Source organism: Rhinoderma darwinii, chromosome 3, assembly GCF_050947455.1.
Source record: "Rhinoderma darwinii isolate aRhiDar2 chromosome 3, aRhiDar2.hap1, whole genome shotgun sequence".
Taxonomy (NCBI): domain Eukaryota; kingdom Metazoa; phylum Chordata; class Amphibia; order Anura; family Rhinodermatidae; genus Rhinoderma; species Rhinoderma darwinii.
In genome coordinates this window covers 316542579-316550395 of record NC_134689.1, presented here as the reverse complement: position 1 = coordinate 316550395, position 7817 = coordinate 316542579, and the positions used below count along the sequence as shown (strand labels likewise).

Here is a 7817-nt window from a genome sequence, read left to right as displayed (position 1 = left end):
CCAAGTTATGCACCATCCTCGCTCTGAACATTTATGGTGCTTGGCGCTTACTACATAGCACCAGAACCATTAATGTTCAGCACATGCTGCCGAATGGTTAAAACCACTGACAGGTTAAGTGAAACACATGCATTATCTTGTTGCAAAGGCAACTGTCAAGGGGTGGGATATATTAGGCAGAAAATAAGCTGTCAGTTCTTGAAGATGGTGTATTGAAAGAAGGGAAAATGGGCAAGCGTAAGGAGCTGAGCAACTTTAACAGGGGCCAAATTGTGAAGGCTAGACTGGGTCAGAGCATCTCCAAAAGGTCTTGTGGACTGTTCCCGATATGCAGTGATTAGTACCTACCAAAAGTGGTTTAAGGAAGGACAACTGGTGAACCGGTCATAGATTCTCAAGCCTCATTGATGGGCATGTAAGAAGGGTGAACTAAGTACCTATATTTACAGCTTATGAACTGTATATGTATCCTTTTTATAAATACTTTCCAGTCACTTTAATTACTTTAATGACCAGCCTATTTTAAACCTTAATTACCAAACTATTTTTTTAAGTTTTTCCATCGTCGCATTCCAAGAGCTATAACTTTTTTTATTTTTGCGTCCACATGGCTGTATAAAGTCTTGTTTTTTGCGGGACAAGTTGTATTTTTTAATAGCAGCATTTTGGGGTACATATAATTTATTCATTAACTTTTATTAACTTTTTTTGGGGGGGTAATGGAAAAACCCCCATGCATTTTGCCACGCTTTGTGTCTTAGATTTACACCGTTTGCTTTGTGGTATAAATAACATAATAACTGTATTCAGTGGGTCATTACGATTGTGGTGATACCAAATTTATATAGATTTTCTATGTTTTACTACTTTTACACAGTAAAAACACTTTTTTTTCAAAACTATTTGTTTTTGTGCTGTCATGTTTTAAGAGCCATATTTGTTTTATTTTTATGCCGATGCAGCTGCTTGAGGGCTTGTTTTTTGGGGGTCGACTCCTAGTTTTTATTGGTACCATTTTGGAGTACATGCGACGTTTTGATCACTTTTTATCAAATTTTATTGAAGGCAGGATGATCAGAAAACAAGAAATCTGGCAATGTTTTTTATTTTATTTTTTACGTCGTTCACCGTGCGGATTGAATAACATAATAGCTTTATAGGTGGGGTTGTTATGGAGGCGGCGATACCAAATATGTGTAATTTTTTAGGGTTTTTTCATACTAAAGTATTTTAAAAGGGAAAAAGTGGGTTTTTCATATTTTTTTTATTTGGGATTTTTATTTCATTATTATTAACTTTATTAAACTTTTTGATAACTTTATTTTTATTCCCACTAGGGGACTTCACTATGCGATCTTCTGATCGCTTTTATTAGACACTGCAATACTTCTGAGTGTAAAACTGACAGGCACCTGCTAGGTCATGCCTCAGGCATGGCCTAGCAGGCATCCACTACAGACAGACCTGGGGGGCTTTGTTAGGCCTCGGGCTGCCATAGAAGCCATCGGCACCCTGCAATTGTAATTGCAGGGTGCCAATTGGATGAGAGGGGGAGCACGCTCTCTCCAAAACCACTTGGATGCTGCACTCTCTATTTAGCGACACATCTAAGGGGTTAAACGGATGATATCGATGTTGAAATCAAACCCGCACGTTAGAGCAGGTGCTCGGCTGTCTTTAGGCCACCCGACACCTGCCTTAGCTGGCACAGGACACCCGTGCCGGGCTTATGTCACAGCGCCGTGAAAAGGCAGCGCTTAAGTACCCTTAACAGCCGAAAAGGTGTACTGGCAGTCATTTAGGGGTTAAAAAGGACTGCAAAGCTGCTGAGAGACTGTCCAAGCAGGGATGTTATGATGTGTTGCACCGTATATATATATATTGTTTTTGTCTTGCAGGTACACTGGAGAGGGCAGGCCACGATGCTTTGTGGTGGTGACACTTGCGCAGTGCTGTCATTGGAAAAAGGAATGTGAGGCATCTGGGGAACAGTGACGGGGAAGAATGGAGGACCGGGAGACCCAGAAAGAGTCTGGTGCTGGCAGGAGATAGAGCATGTCGAGACTGCTGCTCTGCTCCCCCAAACTAAAAGGAGGAGGAGAGGGTAACACATATAAGGAAGAGGTTTGGGGAAGAGTCGGTGAACCACGTGAGGTGCTAGATATAGCTACTGTCGTCTATGCAGTACCGGGGCGGAACCTGGTCATCAATGAGAGACGGCTTGATTTTTTGTGTTAAGGCAGGAAAGGACTGGAGGCTACAGCTGCGTGAGGGGTAAGTCTGGGTGGTGATGCTGGCGTATGCATAGCCTAGAGGGAGATCAGTTGCTGAAAGAGAGTGAGTCCTGGAAGGGAAGCACTATGGCTGCTGCCGTGCAGAGTCAGTTTGCTGTGCCTCATAAAAAGAAAGTAACCCTATGCTTTGTGTGCCACTGTAATATCAGTTGTTTTCAGTAAAAACAATCTGTTCAACATTCATTTGGTCTGCAACTGTGTTTTCTTAAAGGGGAATCACTCAATTTACTCCACATTATATGCGTGTAGAGTAAAGGCTAGCCCATCTGATCCAATCCCACAAAGGAGCTACTGTAGCACAAATTGCTGAACAAATTAAGGCTGGGTATGATAGAAAGTTGTCAGAACACACAGTGCACCGCAACTTGCTGTGTTTTGGGTTGCGTAGTCGGGGACCGGTGAGAGTGCCCATGCTGACCCCTGTCCACATTTTAAATTGTCTGCAATGGGCATGTGAGCATCAGAATTGGACCATGGAGCACTGGTAGAAGGTAGTCTGGTCTGATTAATTACATTTTTCTTTTACATCATATGGACGGACTGCGTTTGCGTCGCTGGGAAAGAGAACCCACCAGGATGCACTATGAGAAGAAGGTACGTGTGATGTTCAGGGCAATGTTCTGCTGGGAAAACTTGGGCCCTGTCCTTCATGCAGATGTTACTTTGATATGTATTACCTACTTAAACATTGGTACACCCCGTCATGGTAATGGTATTCACTAATGGCAGTGACCTTTTTAGTATTATAATACACCCTTTCATACTGCAAAAATTGTTCAGGAATATTTTGAGGAACCTGACAAAGTGTTCAAGGTGTTGGCCTCCAAATTCCCCAGATGTCGATCTCATTGAGAATGTGTGGGGTGTGCTGTAAACAACAAGTCCAACCCATTCAGGCCCCACCTGGCAACTTAAAGGACTTAAAGAATCTGTAGTTAATGTCTTGGTGCCAGATGCCGCAGGACACCTTCAAAGGTCTTATGGTGTCCATAATTATCCATGATTGTATTGTGGGCAAATTAGCCCAAACATTTGAAAAATGTTCGATTCATTTGAAAAATCCCGTTAAGTAATAGAAGAAACTGGTGTGAGATAGTGTCTTTCAGGTAAGTCACGTAAATGGCATTTTAAATGCAATTTTTTTTTGCTGCCACAAAATGGTAGACAGAGTAATTACAGCTCCATAATATATAGTCTGTGTATATGGCATTGCAGTGTACATGAGTCCTTACTGAGGATTACACTAAATCATATTGTTGCTATACCCAACTGTATCACTATGAAAAATATAATATACAATAATTGGTGAAAAACAAAAATGTAGCTAATACATATATTAACGGACATTCATAAATTCCTTTTCACTAACATTGCAATCCAAAAAAGGCTGCCAAACCACCTGTATGTACATTGTCTAATTATAATCTAAGTTATCTGAGCTCCCACAATGCAGAATGCTGAATTTAGTGTTATGGGGTTATTACCATCTCGTAAAGTGATGGCTTGTTGCTAGGAAATGCCATCACTTTCTAATGGGCGTGGAGCAGACTGCTGGGACCCCAAACGATCCTGAGAAGGAAAAAGCCACAATGCTGCTATAGTTCTGTGGCCCCTTCAAAGTTTTCCCTGCACATCGGTTTTCCCGGCCACCGGCTCTGCAGAATATTTCAGTACAGCTCAATTCACTTAAAGAGGATCTGTCACCAGATTTTGCAACCCCTATCTGCTATTGCAGCAGATCGGCGCTGCAATGTAGATTACAGTAACGTTTTTATTTAAAAAAAAACGAGCATTTTTGGCCAAGTTATGACCATTTTTGTATTTATGCAAATGAGGCTTGCAAAAGTACAACTGGGCGTGTTTAAAAGTAAAAGTACAACTGGGCGTGTATTATGTGCGTACATCGGGGAGTGTTTACTACTTTTACTAGCTGGGCGTTCTGACGAGAAGTATCATCCACTTCTCTTCAGAACGCCCAGCTAATGGCAGTGCAGACACAGCCGTGTTCTCGAGAGATCACGCTGTGTCGTCACTCACAGGTCCTGCATCGTGTCGGACGAGCGAGGACACATCGGCACCAGAGGCTACATTTGATTCTGCAGCAGCATCGGCGTTTGCAGGTAAGTCGATGTAGCTACTTACCTGCAAACGCTGATGCTGCTGCAGAATCAACTGTAGCCTCTGGTGCCGATGTGTCCTCGCTCGTCCGACACGATGCAGGACCTGTGAGTGACGACACAGCGTGATCTCTCGAGAACACGCTGTGAGTCTGCACTGCCAGAAGCTGGGCGTTCTGAAGAGAAGTGGATGATACTTCACGTCAGAACGCCCAGCTAGTAAAAGTAGTAAAAACGCCCCGATGTACGCACATAATACACGCCCAGTTGTACTTTTACTTTTAAACACGCCCAGTTGTACTTTTGCAAACCTCATTTGCATAAATACAAAAATGGTCATAACTTGGCCAAAAATGCTCGTTTTTAATCTACATTGCAGCGCCGATCTGCTGCAATAGCAGATAGGGGTTGCAAAATCTGGTGACAGAGCCTCTTTAAATGGAGTTTTGCTGCAGTACCATGCACAGTCCATGTGTAAAAATAAAGAAAGGACCCCTTTATCTTCAGGATATGTGGTGGTCCCAGAGGTCAAACCCCTACTGATCACAAAGTGGTGGCATATCCTAGCAATATGCCATAACTTTAGCATAACCCTTTAATTTTATAATTATTAATAGTAATGTTTACAACTATATTATGGCCAATACAGATTTGCTCCTTCAATCATCGTTCATGCGTTAAAAAAATTTAAAAATGTCTTATTGTATTGGTAAATCTATGTGTGGAATGTACATTATTATCATTCTTGAAAAATACATATGGGCAATCGATTTTTCATCAGAAAAGTCATTTATATGGCTAACCTAACCCTCTCCTGACAAACATTCTAGTTGAAAAAGAATCGGAACATCTGTCATAATGCACGACAGCTTTAGGGCTCATTTACACGAGCGTGTTATACGTCCGTGCAACGCGCGTGATTTTCACACGCGTCGCACAGACCTATATTAGTCTATGGGGCCGTGCAGACAGGTGCGTGAGTCCGCTGCGAAAAACTCACGACCTATTCTATATTTGTGCGCTGTTCGCGCATCACGCACCCATTCAAGTCAATGGGTGCGTGAAAACCACGCATGTCACACGAATAACTTCCGTGGGACAAGCGTGAATTGCGCAACAGCACTGAAAAGGATGAATGAAAACAGAAAAGCATCACGTGCTTTTCTGTTTACAAACATCCAAACGGAGTGTCATAATGATGGCGGCTGCGCGAAAATCACGCAGCCGCGCATCATACGGGGCTGACACACGAGCTGTTAAGTGCCTTTTGCGCACGCAAAACGCCATGTTTTTTGCGTGCGTAAAATGCACACGCTCGTGTAAACCCGGTCTAAGGCTGTGTCTAATTCTGCCACCCTCAATGCATATGCTTCATTTCCGGCATTGCTGTATGCAGTTTAGCCAGAGCGGAGAGCCACTACAAATAGCAGCTCTACCTCTGGAGGCCCTCTCTACAACAGGTTCTGCATAATGCTTCAATATACTTGCGCCCGCTTTCCTCCCTGATAACATCTGATCACAGGTGGAGGGTGGCATTAGGACATCGTAAGTGGACTATTCATCTCAACAGGGGTTGAGATCTCAACAGTGGTGTCCAAGGAGGATAATCACTTTTATGTCATTGCTAAAAATTCAATACATGAATATAAGTAATTTAACTTTAAATAAATAAAAACATTTTTATATTCACGCTTCTCTAGTAAGTCATTTCAGCCCACCTGTGCAGAAAAAAAGATTTTTCAAAATATTACTTCAGAATAGAAGTTGGAATATTATTTATACTTTATTATTGTTAGAGTATTATATTGTTACTAATTTATGGAAACAAATGTACAAGAAATGAAACATAATAACCAATAAGACAACTGCTTCACATTATTTTATTATACGGTACATTAACAAAAATGACAGCTTGATTCGGATTGGCTGCTATTGACAACATGACCTTTTTTGCACTTGTTTTTCTAAATATTTTTTTTTGTATGTATGTGTGCTCACCTAGCTTCCATGTTTGATGTTCACTGAATCTTTCTGTAGTAAAGGGATGCATAGCTGGCAAGTAAACCAGTGAAAGCGGATAGCATAGCCTCACTGATAATACATCTAGGTTCCCTTTTTTACTTGACTTTATCGTTTACTGAAGGATATTGTTGGTTTGAAGGTGATCGTTACTGCCTGACGTAGATCTGAAAAGACAGACAGTGAAATTTAGCTCAACATACATCCACCCTAGTGAATTTTTATCCTATGGCATGTTGAGCAGAGATGGGAGAACTGGGTCAACATTGCTACAGATCCCTAAGGAGATGCTTAATCAGGAGTTGTGTGCCCTTTGGGCAACTGTCCCCTTTTAGTGACAGGGACATAAAATGCTTTTATCAATGTATTTCAACACAAATTGCCACATTTAGGCTGATTTTTATAGGAATCAAGGGTCAACAAGAACAAATAGCTCATGAGATGGCTTCCAGTCCTCTCACACAGCTATAGAATCAGTCTTGTTAGCTAACTGTACCCTTTGACCTTCCAATGTCAGCCGTAGGGAGGGTGTTGAATTCTTTGGCTCAGCAAGTTCGTTGAAACCCTGCACTAAAACACCACACCATTCTTAAGGCAGCTTACTTGATAGAGTATTATTGTGTCATAAGATAAAGTTGCCTGTTGGATATTTAGCCACGTAAAACAAGCAATGACCTTGAGCCTCGCTGACAGCAAGATCACAATCATTGCTCGGTCTTATAAATTCATTCACTTTACTTTCCTGGGTGCTGCTTTTTCCCAGTTGCTTTATAAATAAATTATCCAGCATTGAATGGTAACACTAACACTTACTCTGCTCTCTTAAATAGACACTGTATTATTGATATGTCATTAGATATTTTCAAAATCTGGACTTATAGACATAATATAGAATTGGACAAAAGTATAAATTGTATATTTCTATATATCAACAAAATTTGGTAATGATGGAATTATACATTAATAAATTATACTTGTATATTTTAAAAAGAAAAAGCTTCAAAATAATATTGAGTGGTATGACAGTTATATTCCGTATTTAAATTGGAACTTTGCCGAAATTATAACATATTATCTGCTCTCATGAACATTTCTCTTTTTTTAAGGTCCGTTCACACTAGAAAATGATCAATACAATTTACTTGAATCTGATCGATTGTAACGATAATTGACCAGTGTGACTGGGGAAGAAAATCAACGGTACGCGATAAACCATGTATAAAATCATTGTTATTGGTAGCACGATCAGCAAATGTAAATGCTGCGTGTAGTGATATTTACATTCACACAAGTGTCCTCCCCAGCGGCTGCTCCTATTATACTGATGGAAATGTCAATCAGATCCTCGTCCTCAATTAATTCAGTGTTATTTGAAATATTGCTTTCT

General features: G+C 40.8%; 1 long non-coding RNA gene across 1 annotated transcript; it reads right to left on the bottom strand.

Annotated features, from left to right (window-relative positions):
- Positions 1-6274: 6274 nt before the first annotated feature.
- On the bottom strand, positions 6275-6990 carry LOC142748160 (uncharacterized). The gene is made up of 2 exons (XR_012882163.1): positions 6927-6990; positions 6275-6597 (listed from the first exon to the last, which is right to left on the bottom strand). It is a non-coding gene; the product is annotated as an uncharacterized LOC142748160 (long non-coding RNA).
- Positions 6991-7817: the final 827 nt, after the last annotated feature.